Source organism: Pleurodeles waltl, unplaced genomic scaffold (assembly GCF_031143425.1).
Source record: "Pleurodeles waltl isolate 20211129_DDA unplaced genomic scaffold, aPleWal1.hap1.20221129 scaffold_70, whole genome shotgun sequence".
Lineage (NCBI taxonomy): Eukaryota > Metazoa > Chordata > Amphibia > Caudata > Salamandridae > Pleurodeles > Pleurodeles waltl.
Window position 1 is genome coordinate 760,444 of NW_027150391.1, and position 15,533 is coordinate 775,976.

Here is a 15,533-nt window from a genome sequence, read left to right on the forward strand (position 1 = left end):
TCCTCTCAGCACGACAAGCGAGGTCCCTTGAATCCAGCAACTCTGTCTAAGTCACTCCCATAGTCCAGTGACTCTTCAGTCCAAGTTTGGTGGAGGTAAGTCCTTGCCTCCCCACGCCAGACTGCATTGCTGGGAACCGCGTGTTTTGCAGCTACTCCGGCTCCTGTGCACTTTCAGAGAGAATCCTTTGTGCACAGCCAAGCCTGGGTCCACAGCACTCTAACCTGCATTGGACGACCTCCTGAGTTGTCCTCCGGCGGCGTGGGACTCTCTTGTGCAATTTCGGGGGAGCAACGTTTAACTCCACTTTGTAGTGCCTGCTCCGGCACTTCTGCGGGTGCTGCCTGCTTCTGAGAGGGCTCTTTGTCTTGCTGGGCGCCCCCTCTGTCCCCTGACACAATTGGCGACATCCTGGTCCCTCCTGGGCCACAGCAGCATCCAAAAACCCCAACTGCAAGTGTTGCAACTAGCAAGGCTTGTTTATGGTCTTTCCACAGGAAAACACTTCTGCACGACTCTTCACGGCGTGGGACATGTATCCTCCAAAGAGGAAGTTTCTAGCCTTTGTCGTTCTTGCAGAATCCTCAGCTTCTACTGTCCAGTAGCAGCTTCTTTGCACCCATAGCTGGCATTTCCTGGGCATTTGCCCACTCTCGACTTGGTCGTGACTTTTGGACTTGGTCCCCTTGTTCCACAGGTACCCTCGTCTGGAAATCCATCGTTGTTGCATTGCTGGTTTTGGTCTTTCCTGCAGAATTCCCCTATCACGACTTCTGTGCTCTTTGGGGAACTTTAGTGCACTTTGCACTCACTTTTCAGGGTCTTGGGGTGGGCTATTTATCTAACCCTCACTGTTTTCTGACAGTCCCAGCGACCCTCTACAAGGTCACATAGGTTTGGGGTCCATTCATGGTTCGCATTCCACTTTTGGAGTATATGGTTTGTATTGCCCCTATCCCTATGTGCCCCCATTGCATCCTATTGTAATTATACATTGTTTGCACTGTTTTCTAATACTGTACTGCATATCTTTGGAATTGTGTACATATATCTTGTTTGATTTGCTATCCTCATACTGAGGGTACTCACTGAGATACTTTGGCATATTGTCATAAAAATAAAGTACCTTTATTTTTAGTATATCTGTGTATTGTGTTTTCTTATGATATTGTACATATGACACTAGTGGTACTGTAAGAGCTTCACTCGTCTCCTAGTTCAGCCTAAGCTGCTCTGCTAAGCTACCATTATCTATCAGCCTAAGCTGCTAGACACCCTATACACTAATAAGGGATACCTGGGCCTCGTGCAAGGTGTAAGTACCCCTTGGTACTCACTACAAGCCAGTTCAGCCTCCTACAAGCACGGGGCGAGAGCACAATTGTGTTACTTCCAAATCAGACAGCCGCCATCATAATAGCATCCTTCAAAGAGAACAGGAGCTCTAAAGAACATTCTGTGGGACTTTAGAGTGGCAGGCACCGTTACAGAGGAAGGATGAACGTGGATACTATAAACGCTGGTTTAGTGGAAACCCATAAACCCTCACCATCTTGCCAGCAACAACGGACCAAAGAGGACAAGACTAGCCCGGAAATGATTGTATATGTGCTTTCGAAAAGTGGCCTAGAAAAAGAAATGAGTCTGAGAAAAATAATATTGTAGAAACAGAAAATGCGAGTGAACAACAACGCCAAAGAACGCTAGACCAAACAAAATCACTGTGGACGGCACGATTTATACACATTTCACATAAAATGAATATTTATTGAGCTCACTCTTGTGCCACGCCCCCAACAAAAAAATGCGATCTTGAGGGGTGGTTTAGAATAGAAAAGATGCTGTGTATAGTTCTCTATTCAAAACAAAAATGTGTACACAACAATTTCTTTAAAGGAACACCTCTGCCGGAGTAAAGTTTAAAAACTAGTTTTTGGAGATAATACAGTCTTAGCATAGCTGTTAGTGAAAGTGTCCCTCTGCAACATGGCCTTCCTTTTAGGATTGTCTTAGTGACACCTAAACACAAGGCTCAACTGTTAAAAAAAAACATACCTTCAAACATGAAGCACAACATCGAGCCGAGAGGAGAAAGGATTGCGGCTCGGAATAAAGGAAAAACTAAAACCAGCAGGAGGAGGGGCCATCACATGCTGGAACAGGAGGAAGCCTGACGTAGGGTGATGGCCAAAAAAATGTTCTCTTAGTGAATGCTCCCTTGATGGGAACTTAGCACGGAAAGGAGGGACATTTAGCACAATGCACCAATGAAAGTGAAGCATTTAAGACAAACACAACAAAGAACAAAATGCGAGACTGGGCATGGTTAAAAGCCCATATTGAATACAACACGTCTTGCAGACAGCGCTGCGCGCTGCCAAGCTCGCCCTAAAGCCGGCATGTGATAAGCAGTCACTGCACGCAGTGTTTGGGTCCATGACATGCCACCCACTGGGATGCAGAAGCACTTACAGAGTAACAACCTTACCCCAGCACCGGAAGAGCAGGGACAGCACTGCGCCACCATGCACTTCTGTTACCCACAGCTGTCATCATAAAGGGTGCAGAGCTGGAGAGACTCTCGTGCAAGTTTCGCTTTGATAGCTCTTATTGCAGAACATTTTAAATTAAAAAAAGGCTTGTGTCCTATGAGAAATTGGGTTGTTGGTTGAGGGGGTGAAATCCTACTCTACCAACAGCTACAATCCATGTCAGGGTGAGCCCCACAAAGATACTAAATTAATTTGGGATTGACTCTCTGGTAGCTTGGCAGAATAGGCAATCAGGCTTAACTTAGAGGCAATTAGTAAAATATTTATGCAGCACTTACAGTAGAATCAGAGTTATGATTTTTTAAAGTTTAAAGTGAAAAATAGCACAGTAAAGATCAACAGCTGACATGTAGTCGCACAAGATCGGGGTTACGTTGAAAGTTATTGCTGATTGCGATGGAGCACTGTTCAGATACACAAAGTGGATTGGGCCTGGTCTCCGGTTTCCTTTGTACTTAGAAGAAATTTCAGAGACAAATGTCTGAGAAGGTAAAGTTCAGCTGGACAAGGCAGCTGGCGTTGTCCGAGGAGGAGGTATCGTCATCGTGGAGTGTATGGAGGAAGTTCCAGTGAAGGTTTCTATGTTCTGACTTAGGCGGTCATTATGAACATGGCGGTCTGGGCCGCCATGACAGCGGTGGTGGTAATTACCGCGAACGGCATGGCGGCCCAGGCCGCCATATAACATACCTGGCAGAACTACCACTGGAGTAACTCTGCCACAGCCAGGCTTCCACCGCCAGGCAGCCTGGCGATGGTGGAGTTATATATCCGTCAGGGCAGCGCTGAAAGCAGCGTTGTCCGCCGGATAATGTACCTGATTCCACCGGCCTTGAAAGGCTGGCAGAATGGGTGCCTCCGGGCCCCTAGGGGGCCCCTGCACTGCCCAAGCATTTGGCATGGGCAGTGCAGGGGCCCCCGTGCACAGCCCTGTCGCGCATGTCACTACCCAATATACGGGCAGTGATATGCACAACAGATGCTGCTGTACCCGCTGCACTGCAACATTGCCGCCGGCTCCATGTGGAGCCAGTGTCAATGTACAGGCCCTGCATTCAGCTGGGCCGGCGGGCAGAAACACTGTTTCCACCCGCCGGCCCAGCTGATTTATCATAATTTGGCTGGTGGGGTCTTCTGCGCGCTGGCGGTCTTTTGTTGACCGCCAGCGCCGAACTCGGTGGGTTTTCCCGCCAAGTTCATAATGAGGGCCTTAGTTTCTGATATGGAAGTCGGAAATGTCTAGCAGGACGAAGATGCAGGCTGTGTCCGATGAGGGCTCCGGGAGGCAGAATACCCTTCCAGAGATAAGCCACAGAACAGGATGTGCTGCTGCAGAAAGGAACACAGTGGGTGCTACTGTGAAGTCAAGGTGACTGACAATGCACCTTGGGAGGGTTCGTGGACATATTGGTTCCGGTTTCCTCTTGGTTCTCAGAGCACGTTTTGGCAGAAACGTTTGTAAGTTTTGGATTTGGGCTACCTGGGCACCTTTAGCACCACTTCCGAGGCCCCAGTGCTGAGGGGGCACCACTTGGAGGATCAGGACTCACTTAGGCCGGTTCCAGGTGCAAGTTCAAGATGCTTAGAGCCTTTCATGTCCCTGGGGTTCAGATCAGGAGGACAGCCAACTAGGCCTTAGAGTCACTTTGATAGACCTGGGTTCAAGCAGGAAAACAGGTCTCAAGCAGCAGGGCAGTTATCTTGGTGTAGGAGGGCAGTTCTTTAAAGTACACTGCCATCCACAGGCAGCAGGGCATGTCCCTGGGGTTCGGATCAGGAGGACAGCCAACTAGGCCTTAGAGTCACTTTGATAGACCTGGGTTCAAGCAGGAAAGCAGGTCTCAGGCAGCAGGGCAGTCCTCTTGGTGTAGGAGGGCAGTTCCTTGAAGTACACAGCCATCCACAGGCAGCAGGACAGTTCTCTGATAGTCCTCCCACACCCAGAAGTGAACTGAAGAGTGGATTTGAGGGTACTAATTTTATACCTGGTGCCAGCTTTGAAGTAGGAAAAACGTCTGGAGTTTCTCCCCAGAAAAGTGTCTGGAATTTCCTGACTCTTTGCTCTTGTCCCAGGATGTCCTGGGTCACAAAGGCTAGTGAGTTATTTGTGAGTGTGCTGAGGCAGTACATTTCAAGTGCCAGTGGTGCTCTGCTCAACTCCACCGCTCTTCCTGTCATCATGGCCCATCCTGCCAACATCCACTCCTCTTTTGATGTGGCTGTATTCAAGGAATAAACGAAGGCCAAATGCCAACTACACCTAGTCCTGTGACTCAGGAAGCAGGGTGCAGGTACCAAATGATTAGGAGAAGAAAATACTAACTTTCTAAAAGCATACAAAAATTGATGGATGGAATGCATGACTTAACCTCAGCCACTGGTAATCAATTGGGGCCACACCCCAATCCATTGTTACTTGTCACACCATGCCACCTCAGTTTGGAGACAGCCATGTGCAAATCAGTCACAACTCTTATCCAACAGTAGCCCAGCCTGAACTGCCAGGCCAGGTTCTTCCTGAACCGAAAACACAAGCAACCCAGACTTGGTTTCATCCTTTTTATGGGGTCAGAAGTTTGGTATGGCTTGGTTCCAGTGAGTCAGTGTGCACGGGACTCACTTCTGGGCATAGCTGTCTCACTTAGGCTGACACAAAAAAGTATACAAAAAAGTGATGGATGGAATGCATGAATTAATATTATTCACTGATAATCACCCTGGGCCACATCCCAATCCATCATTATTGTGCACACCATGCTACCTCAGTTTGGACCCAACCATATGCAAATCAATCTTGACCCTGCCCCTCATGGGAACAGTCCAGCCTGAACTGCCAGGCAAGGTGGATCCTGAACCGGGGTCATTGGCTGTATGGCTGAATTGTATAGGCTTGAAGGTACATAAAGAAGAAACATAGAATGCAGCATCCTCTAGGGGCTCTTTCTATGGCTTCATATTATGTGGCTAGGAAGTTGTGCCCTCTAGGGGCTGTTTTTATGGATGCATTGTATGTGGCCTGAAAGTATATAAAAAGCACACTGACGCCTGCTATGTTCAGTTTGAAATGTATTATTGATATAAATATGTTGATTGTGATTACTGATGAAGGTCGCTATGCTTTATTAATATTAATAATTGCATTTACCCATGTTTATGATTGATTATTGCATTTTCTCACAAATTGATAGTGTTTTAACATGTGGTTTGTTGTTTTTGTAATGTGATGACCCTTTATAGAGCTAATAGGCCACTTTATTTATAATGATGCCCTCCTATATCATGACGTGTTATCTAGTATAGGTGGGGGGTATTGTGATTTTGGGGGTCATGACCCTTTTGCGGTTAAATGAGATTTCATAATGTCATCTAAGGTACTTTCTGTCTGCCTTATGTACATATTTGTAAATTAATGCTTAATATTTAGCAATGCGTGTGTGAGAGATAAGTTTATGTTTCCTTTTTTAAAGGAAAAGCAAAGACTGGACAATCATTTATTGATTCGTATTGTTGCGTGCCAGCGAGCGCTGATTACCAGCCCCACGCCACATCCCTTGAGCAGGCCTTGGACTGCTGTGATTCGCTGCCCTGAGATATTCTAGCAGTACAATGGGGTGCTTGGCTCCCAGTAAGGGGAAATTGTGGACCTATTACTTGCACAGACCTCACATCCTGCACAACTAATACCCCAATTACCTACGGTGAGGTTGCCTTGGTGTTACAGTACCAGGCTTGAGAATCTTGAAGGTACCGCAGGACTAACATAGGCGTCTGCCCCGCTGCTTATGGCTTTGACGGTGAGCAGCAGAGGTAGAGTGCAGGAGCTGTCCAGAGTCCTGGCCCTGCACCTTCCCAAGTGTTCAAACCCACTCTACATGACCTTTGGTGGTGCGCTGAAGGGGTGGAGTGCAGGTCCTGATGAGCTCTGGCACTGCCCCTCACCACCCATGAGCAGTGGGGTGGTGCACATGGCCACACCCCACCCTCGGTGGGCATCTGACATGCACTATACACTGCCTATTGCTGTATGCCGCAGGGGTGGGCACAGGGCTTGGTGGCCAGGTTCTGCGCTCCACCCTTCATTGGAGTCCAACCCCAGCTGATATTGGTTTTCGTTATGTGCAATGGGGGTGGGCCACAGGCACCAAAGTTTCTAGCTATTGGTAATCTTCAAGAGGTCTTTGCAAATTACTGGTCCAAGTATCTTAAAAATGTGACCACACTATGCTCAACCTTGACAGTTTTAAATTGTTATTTTTCAAAATACTTAACAGATTCACACCAAAACAACAAAAGTGCAGTCCTTGAATAAAGTTCTACCGTCAGGCTCAATTTAGTGCAATTCTGTTTATTCATTTTTGCTCTGTGTTGAAGACCAAAAAATCCTATTGGGTTTAAATTGCCACTTTTGTGACAGCTCGTTTCGCCTAATGGATTGCTTGAATGCTTGCAATGAGCAAACCAAAGTAGTTGAACTTTAAAAAAAAGTTTCATACAAATACGTCGAATGGAACCAAAGTTAATGAGAAAACTACATTTTCTTCGTATGAAGGCTCTGCCTAACTTACTTTCACCAGTAGGTGGCAGTGGCAGATTCTCTGAAGTGTGTATCTCAATGGTGGCTTGTAAGTAGTCACATACCCCAAGGTATCAAACCACGGATGCCAGCTCTAAAGGGTTGGGTGCCACTCTAGGTCTGGGGTCAGCTCAAGGGCACTGGATGGCCCAGTGGACTGGGATGTCTTTCAACTGGAGAGATTTGATGGACGTTTGGATGAGTCTGCTTTTGTGATCCGCTCAGCTCAGAGGAACAGCTCTATTGATCAGGACGGACAATCAGGCTCCAAATTCTCACTTAAACTGACTGACAAGGGGAACTAACTTTCAGAGTCTGACACTTTGGCACATTCTCTTCTCTTTTAAAAAAAGACTCACATTTCACTTCATTCAATGGACTTGCCTACTGGACATGGAAACTGATCAGGCAGACACATTGAGCAGGGTGTTTCCTTCTTCGATGAACTTCTGTCACAGGATCAAGGATTTATGGTGATTGTGGATCGGGGTAGACGTGTTCATGACATCAGGATGTTCTGCTGCCCCTGTTCTGCTCACTGGTAGGGAGCAGGGGGCTTGGAAAGTGAATTTCCAGTTGTTTCCTTGGCCTATGATGCTATTATTTGCACTTTCCCATTTCCCTTTGATTCTCACTAAGGTAATCAACACAAGAAGGGAAGGAAAGGTGAAAAAAACAGGTAAACAATTACAGGTGTCTGTGTTGAACATGCTCTGCACTGCCCCTACTGCAGAACACACAGCAGCAGTGGTGGGGGGTGGGATGGAGCAGCACCCAGGGCAGGGTCACCATCTCATGGTACTTCTGCCTGGCACCACATAACCAATAGTGTCACTGACTCTCTGCACAGAGATACATGCACCTGCCCTCTTAAGCCTAAAGCACTGTCAGCCATGCTGGTTCAGGCTGAGTCACGGTCATAAGATAATGCACTGTGCAAGCAACCATGCAGCCTTAGCAGGTCAACCATGAGCCATCCCAGTGCCGTGTCTCTGCTCCACGAATGAGTGAGTACAGACAATGAGTCCCAGCAATAATCCATGCACTGAAAACTAATGTGCTGTACTGGGATCAGGGGTCATTGTGAGAAAGCGCCTATTTTAACATGGTGAGCCCCCGCACTTTTTGCCTGGTATTTGATGTGGAATTTGGTCCGGCTGCTGTGTCAGTGGCTAGACAGTGAACTGGACATCACTGGTCTTTTGCTTCTTTGTTGCAGAGAGTGATGCCTTTACTCTGGATGGACATCTTCATTGATTTTCAGAAGAGTGAAGGGCCTCTGGGATTGTGTAAAGTCCGTCCGATGTCCATGCAACTCCTCAGTGGTGATTGTCGAGTCCTGGAGAACAAATCCTTCAAGTGTGGCAAGTTTGGTGCACTGCAACCTCCAGTGGCTGAACCATGCAACAGCCCAGGGGACCTGGACCTCGAACGCCGGATACCCAGAAGAAAAGTCCATTCCAGACTGTCCAAGGACCAGAAGCAAGCTCCAGTCGAGGGACTTCAGGACACATAAGAACCACCCCCCAGAGTGGCCCTTCTGACCTGCAATCCACCCTCAAAGAGACTTGCTTCCGTGTTCCAAGAGCACCTATCTGCTCTGCACCTGGCCTCCCTGGGTCCTGCACCAGAGAACCAGCTGTGCTCTAAGAGTCCCCCACCGCTTGCAACCTCTACACTCCAAGGAAACCCATCGGACTCAACTTGAAGTCTGCCTGTGCAGTGCTTTTCCAAGTTGTCCCCCGCAGTGGTCTTGCACCAGCTCCAAGGACTTTTCAGCAGCTGCTCCTGCTGAAACCAGAAGCCACCCGAACTTCCCCAGCTGGTCCACAGGACATCCAGAGAACCTCAACCTAAAAATAAAACGAAGCATTGGTAAACACATTGCCTGATTTTATAAGCATTTGTAAGGTTTTCTCCCTTTGATTCTTATGGTGTGTAATTATGCACAAAAAGACTATTTTTGCTAAACTTTGAAAAACCATCACTTAAAAAGTACTTACCTGATTTTGATGATCCTGGTCTTAAAAGTTTTACAAAAATCTGAAGCATTTTTGTAAATTTGATCTTGAGTTATTCTTTTGAGTATGTGTCCACATTTATCGATACTGTGAGTACAACAAATGCTTAGGACTTTAGATTGGCCTAACTGCTCAACCAAGTTACCATAAAAGTTAGAGAATTAGATCGTCTAGTTTGTACTTCTGTAAACCAAGGTGGGGTTGCTTAGACTCTCTGCTCAGTGCACATCATTTGTGTACACTGCATAGAGAGCCAGGCTCCTACGGTAATTGCAGTGTGTCCAGCTCTTGCCCTCACTCAAGCTGCACACAACAGAGGCAGCAGCTGTTGCAGTAAGTCCAGGGCTAGACTCTGATATCAGGATGGTCCTAGGACTAACCCATGGGCATGGCCTTACTTGTTTACTTCTGATGCAAAAGCTAAGGTCCAACATAATGAATAATGCATACAACACAGAGTGATTGTACTTTAGGGTATTGCTAAATCTGAATAACTCTTTCAACAGTGGCTGAAGAAGACTGACCCATTGCTCTGTTCTGTGTATTTTGTGTGTTGATAGCATTAGTCAAGACAGACAGCTCAATCTATTTACTGGCGGACCTAATAAATGATAGAACAAAAATGATTGACTTTTGAGCACTCGGCCCAGACTTACTCTCACTCATGCAGATCTTCATTAGCAAAGATTCCAGTGCAAAGCAGTGTTCTCAGTCACTAAATCCAATGACTGCTGCACACCTTGTATTTCCTGACATAATAAGGCTACCATCGGTTGATAACTCTCTCCTTGCTCAGGGAGTTGGCTTTGATCTCATAACACCGTTAATCTGCAGTTTCACCAGCTATCCCAGGATGTCTCCAATAACTAGGCTGTGGTTTGAATGAAAAAAAACAGTATCCCAACAATTTGAAGTAATAAGGTTGGAAAGTATGGCAGTGATATGCAGAATGGTGCAACGTAGTCCATATTTAGAATCTCATCCTGCTTAGCATACACACGATATTTAATCATCTTGAAAAGAGATCCATCCAGTGGAATTTAAGTGTAAGTTCTTGAGACAGACATAATATAAAATCAAGAGCCCCTGAGCCCCACAGAATCCCTATTTGACCCAGGCCTACAGATGCACTGGCAGGAACTGTGCACCTTTGTCACTAATGAAAAGCTGATAGGACACAATCATAAGCTGATGGGACACCATCATAAGCTGGTAGGACACCATCATAAGCTGGTAGGACACCATCATAGATTGATAGGACACATCATCAATACTTGACCCAATCAGCAGTGTTTGTGGTGGAGCCCATTTCACCAGGTGGATCAGTGGAGCAATGGAGACAACACGTTGGGCTTCAAGTCTGGGTGAGAAGAGGTTCAACTCTTGTGGGTTGTGCTTTTTTACATGAAGCTCTTCAGGTTATGACATTGCTCATATATGAGTCTTGAATCCATGCAGGTAATTCTACGGATCGGTAATGTCTAACACCATTGCCCCTGCCCTACAGCAGTAAGCATCGCTTTATCACCCAGGGCCTTTTGGGTCTGGACTCAGCATCATATTGAGAGAAGGCTGTTTCAGTGTCATAGTTCAAAGTTTGCACCTATCACTGTCTTGTGCCCCCACATACCTCTAACTATCTCATACCTGATGATATCTCCTTAGTTACCCACTGCTGCTGGTGTAATGTCTCTTTCTGGCTCTGTGCAGCAGCAGATATAATGGATCATGTCATTGGTGCAAAGAGGGGAGACAAATGGAAAGGGGCGGGGGAAAGGGAAAGGAAAGAGAAAAGGAAAAGGGAAATCAAAAGGGAAAGGAAAGGGAAGGGAGAAAAGGGAAGCAAAAGGGAAAGGGAAAAGGGAAAGGGAAAGGGAAAGGGAAAAGGAAAGGGAAAGCTAAGGGCAAAGGGAAATCAGAAAGGAAAGGGAAAGGAGAAAAGGGAAGCAAAGGGGAAAGGAGGAAGGGAAAGGGAGGGGAAAGGAGAAAGGGAAAGGGAAAGAAAAGGGAGAAATGGAAAGGGAAAGGGGAAAGGGGAAAAGGGAAGCAAAAGGGAAACGGAAAGGGGAAGAGAAAAGAAAGCGAAAGAAAAAGGGAAGGGGAAGAAAACGGGAAAGGGGAAGGGATAGAAAAGGGGAAGGGAAAGGGAAAGGGAAAGGGAAAGGAAAAGGAGAAAGGAAAGAGGGGCAGTGATGGAGAGGCGTGTTAAAAGGGAGGAAGCACTTGGTGGGGTTGAGAGGGAAAGATGGCAGGTGAAATAAAAATGAACAAAGAAAGGAAAACATGCAAGGAGGTGTTTAAATGTTAAATAATAAAACACGAGAAAGCGGAAGTCAATCTGTAACAAACAAGAGACTGGTACATTTCAAGCCTAATGATCACCCAGTATAATTGGAGCTATTGCTCTCTCGATCGAGGTGTGAATCAGGCCTGGCTTTGAATTCTGGGAGTGCCAGGAAGATGCACAAGTGGGTGATGAAGATTAGCAGCATTCCTGAGGTGTCTGAAACTTGCTCTGGGCCTGATGGATGGATGGATGGATGGATGGCCTTGTATGGGGATGAGCTCCGTACTCCACCTACTGCTGAGGTTCTGCCAACTAATTTAACTCTGTAGTTCTGGGAGTTTGTATCTATGTGCTTTATCTTTTTTTCTCTTTGCCTCACCCTCCTTTCTTTCCACCTCATCAGTGATGGAAAATAGGGGAATCCCACCGGATCCCAGTTCTGACAGCAATTTGTGGGCCCAGGGAAACATGCTGCATTTGTCTTGGTGCAATTCCCCAACACCAGTGCTGCAGCATCTGCTTGTTGTTTGCATTCTGTTGTTTGGGCAGCAACCTGCAGAGGGGAGGGGGGCATTCTTATTTTTACTTCCAGCTGGGCCCAAAACAAATGCCTACTTTAGAGGGCCATCATCCCTTCTTGGTCCAAGTATGGTCTTGGCTGGGAACCATTTGGAACCTAACACCTAGATGCCAATGCAGTGGAAAAGCACAAAGCCTCACAGTGTGTTATCACTTCACAGGCACTTAGGGGGACCCATGGCTTAGCGGCAGTGGTCGAAGTGCATAAAAAAGTAAGATAACTGTGATGCTGCGCACCATGGGGCGGGGTCAAAGGCTTGGCCAAAATATTCTGTAACTTTTTTGGTCTTTCACCTAACTACATAGAAAATAACACACAACTCAAATGAAGAATACATACAAGTTATGTTAACCAGTGGGAAATGCACTATTGTACATTATGAAACCTCTATTAGTTAACACACTGCAGAACTGAATCGGGTTATTGCAGTGGAAAATAGTGACTTGTGTGTGTTTAGTGCTACGAGGTCACAGTCTGTGACAGAAAGCACTGTGAATAAGTAAGCCATTATTTTACACTTGCATTACACACAGTATGAGATAGGCTGCTACAGTGCTTGAAATGGAAAAATAGAGGTGCAGGTACTCTGCACCAGAGTACCTGCTTGTTTCTGAGAAGTGCCGGTACTCTCCAATTAAAAGTATTACGTTTTCCTTGAGAAGTGCAGGTACTCTCCCTCTCCAAATAAAAAAGTGCTGGTGCTCAGTACTGGACAGTACCAGCCCATTTAAACCACCGGGCTTCTATGAAATGTGCAAAAAAGGTTTAAGATAAAAAAGTGCTTCCAAAATATAGATTTTAGTGGTAACCAGACTGTACTTAGTGCATTTGTAGATGTAATTTAAAAGCACACACTTCACATCTCAGCTGATAACTTTCTTGCAATACCACTAAAAAACAAATCTGTTTCATTAGGAAGCTTCAAGTGATTCCATTAATTAAAGACAATACCTGCTTCCAAACTCCCTTTGCATGGGCAGGTAAACCAGTTGTGCACAATTACATTTCTATCAAGCAGCAGGCACTCTGGCAAGAAGGCTTGTTTAGCTGCCTGCCCCTCCAACAGTGTGACTGCTTTAATGAGCTCATTGTCATTTTTTATGTGACAATAGGCCGGCAACAGTCTCTAACATCCTTAAAAGTAGGTGGGAAAAGACAGCCCACACTGGCCTCAACCAATGGGCCTCTGCACCGCCAAATGGCTCCCTTTCCAGTCCGGCCCTGCCAGCCTTGCCCTTCCGCTGAAGCCTTTCACTGTGGGAATTAAATGTCCCAGGACGGTTGTCTCCCCAGGACAAGTAGGGGAATGGTTTTCCTTAAATTAAAAAAGTGTGGGCACGTCCTGCCCCTCAGGTCCCGCCCACTTCCACCGCTGCTTAGAGGCAGGTTTTTCAGTTTGTTCAAAGTTCCCATGAAAGAAATGTGCATGAACTGTAAGAATGCAAGATTTATCTGTGTCCATGAGTAATGGCACTATTAATGAATCAAATGGCATACACATTTTTTTAATTTTATTCTTTTATAGCAGGGTGTCAGAGTGCTTTGCATCGCACATGAAGACACAATAAATCATGCAAGAAAACAAATAAATGTACAGGAAATGTGAAATGTGAAGTAAGACAATGCAGTTTGTAAGGTGTAGGAATCATATATTGTCCATACTTGTAGACATCGTAAGCCCCTCAACATTGCTCACAAAGATCTGGGAACAGGTGCCTTATCCCTGCAAGATATTTTAAAATCCAGTGCCTTTGTCATCAGTTAAGATAGAACAGATTTACTGACACATTTCTCTCCCTGTTGTCAATTTCTTTGAAGCCGATTTTTTTTAAATAAATGCAAGAGTTAACTGTCAGACTCTGTTTTCAAGCTCCTCCCCTCGTGACTCTGTCCCCCCTTTTTGTCGCCACACCTTGACTCCCAGTTTATGGGTCCGGGGTGATTGTTTTCCAGTCCCAGCGCTGCCCCCCATCCTCCTCCTCGGGCCTCACTCTCTTCGGTCCCTTGTCCTCGCGCTTCTCCGTCGGCCTCACTCACCGCTGCTGCCCGGGGTACAAGTGTGTGTGACCCTGTGCACTTCTGTGAGTGTGCCGGCCTCATCACACCGGCACACAACACAACCGAGCTACATTGTAACTGCATGTTCATTTGTAATTATGTGTCTTGAAGTAACAAAATGCTTTCGGAGAGTGTCTGTGAGAAGATTGTTTCCATCTCTGCTGCTGTGTGAAGGGAGCCTGAAGTCTATTGTGGTTTGATGGGAGTTGTCATCTGTCACCAGACGCCCCAGCTGTTCACTTGTGCATAACAGACCCCATCCCCAGTGACGGGTCATTTATGCGGCTTCTTTTATACGGGTCAAGTGGACGAAAACTAAAAGTGCCTAAAACAGACGCGCACTTCCAACAAAAGTATATGTAACCCGGGGGGGGGGGGGGAGGGGCTGTGGAGGATGTGTCACGTGACCCTCGTATGACGTGGATCAGTAGCCTGAATTCATTGTGTGTTTAGTGGTTCACTATCTGAACTTTAAACAAGTACAAAGCTCAGAAGGACCCTTTGGGGTGACTTTACCACAGCACACGTGGGCCCCTCCCCTCATACATGGAGCAGTTGGGGCCCCTGTGGGCTCCGGGAAGTTTGGCTGCACATGAGTTTCAATGTGCTGCGGTGGTAACTGTGAGCAACGGGGGCGGGGTCACCGTCATGACACATGTGACGGGTGCAGATCACTTTCAGATGACCATCACCACAGGCCCATCCCTCATCACACGGGTGGCTCTGTGGCGCAATGGATAGCGCGTTGGACTTCTAGGCGTCTGCGAAGACATTCAAAGGTTGTGGGTTCGAATCCCACCAGAGTCGTTTTAGTTCTGAGCACTCCAAGTTATGACAGAAAAGTTGATTCATGACTTTTGGAAGGGTTTACCCGAGGAGGCTATTTTTGCCAGGGGCGCCGTTGGTTCTCCGGTCCAGGCCTGCGGACAGTATGTGGTCCCTGCTCCTGTAGCGCCGATGACGCCTTTCCGAGCCCAGCTTTATACATCACATACAGGCCCAAACTGAGGTCAGTGACTCCCTCTCAGATGCAGGACACTCGCCCGCGCACTGAGGGTGCAGAGCGCACTGGGCAGGGAGGGGTTTCATCCACTAATTGCTGTTCGGGTTTGAGGGGATCTTAGCACTTGGGGCCCGCGGTGTCTGTAGTCCTTTGACATCTTGGGCGGTTTCACCAGAGACCTCTGGGGGTTATCACTGGTGGGCGCACTGGGCCTTGGTCAGTGGTGGAACAGAGCGGGATCCAGGCAGATTCTGGATTTAGCATCTATTGTTGAGCAGGAAATGGAATCCAGGATGAATTCAGCAAATCATCCTGGATGACTGTGACTAAACCAGGACACAGCAGCATCAGTCCACATTATCTGCTCCTGTACAAGATCCTTCAGAGGCAACACAACTGCCCCCCTTGCTGTCCCCTCGTATCTGTTTCTCTAAACTAGAGTCCGGCTGGGAGCAGTGG

General features: G+C 46.9%; 1 non-coding gene across 1 annotated transcript; it reads left to right on the forward strand.

Annotated features, from left to right (window-relative positions):
• The first annotated feature begins 14,790 nt into the window (after positions 1 to 14,790).
• Positions 14,791 to 14,878, forward strand: TRNAR-UCU (transfer RNA arginine (anticodon UCU)). The gene is given in 2 exon segments: positions 14,791 to 14,827; positions 14,843 to 14,878. It is a non-coding gene; the product is annotated as a tRNA-Arg (tRNA).
• The last annotated feature ends 655 nt before the right edge of the window (positions 14,879 to 15,533 follow it).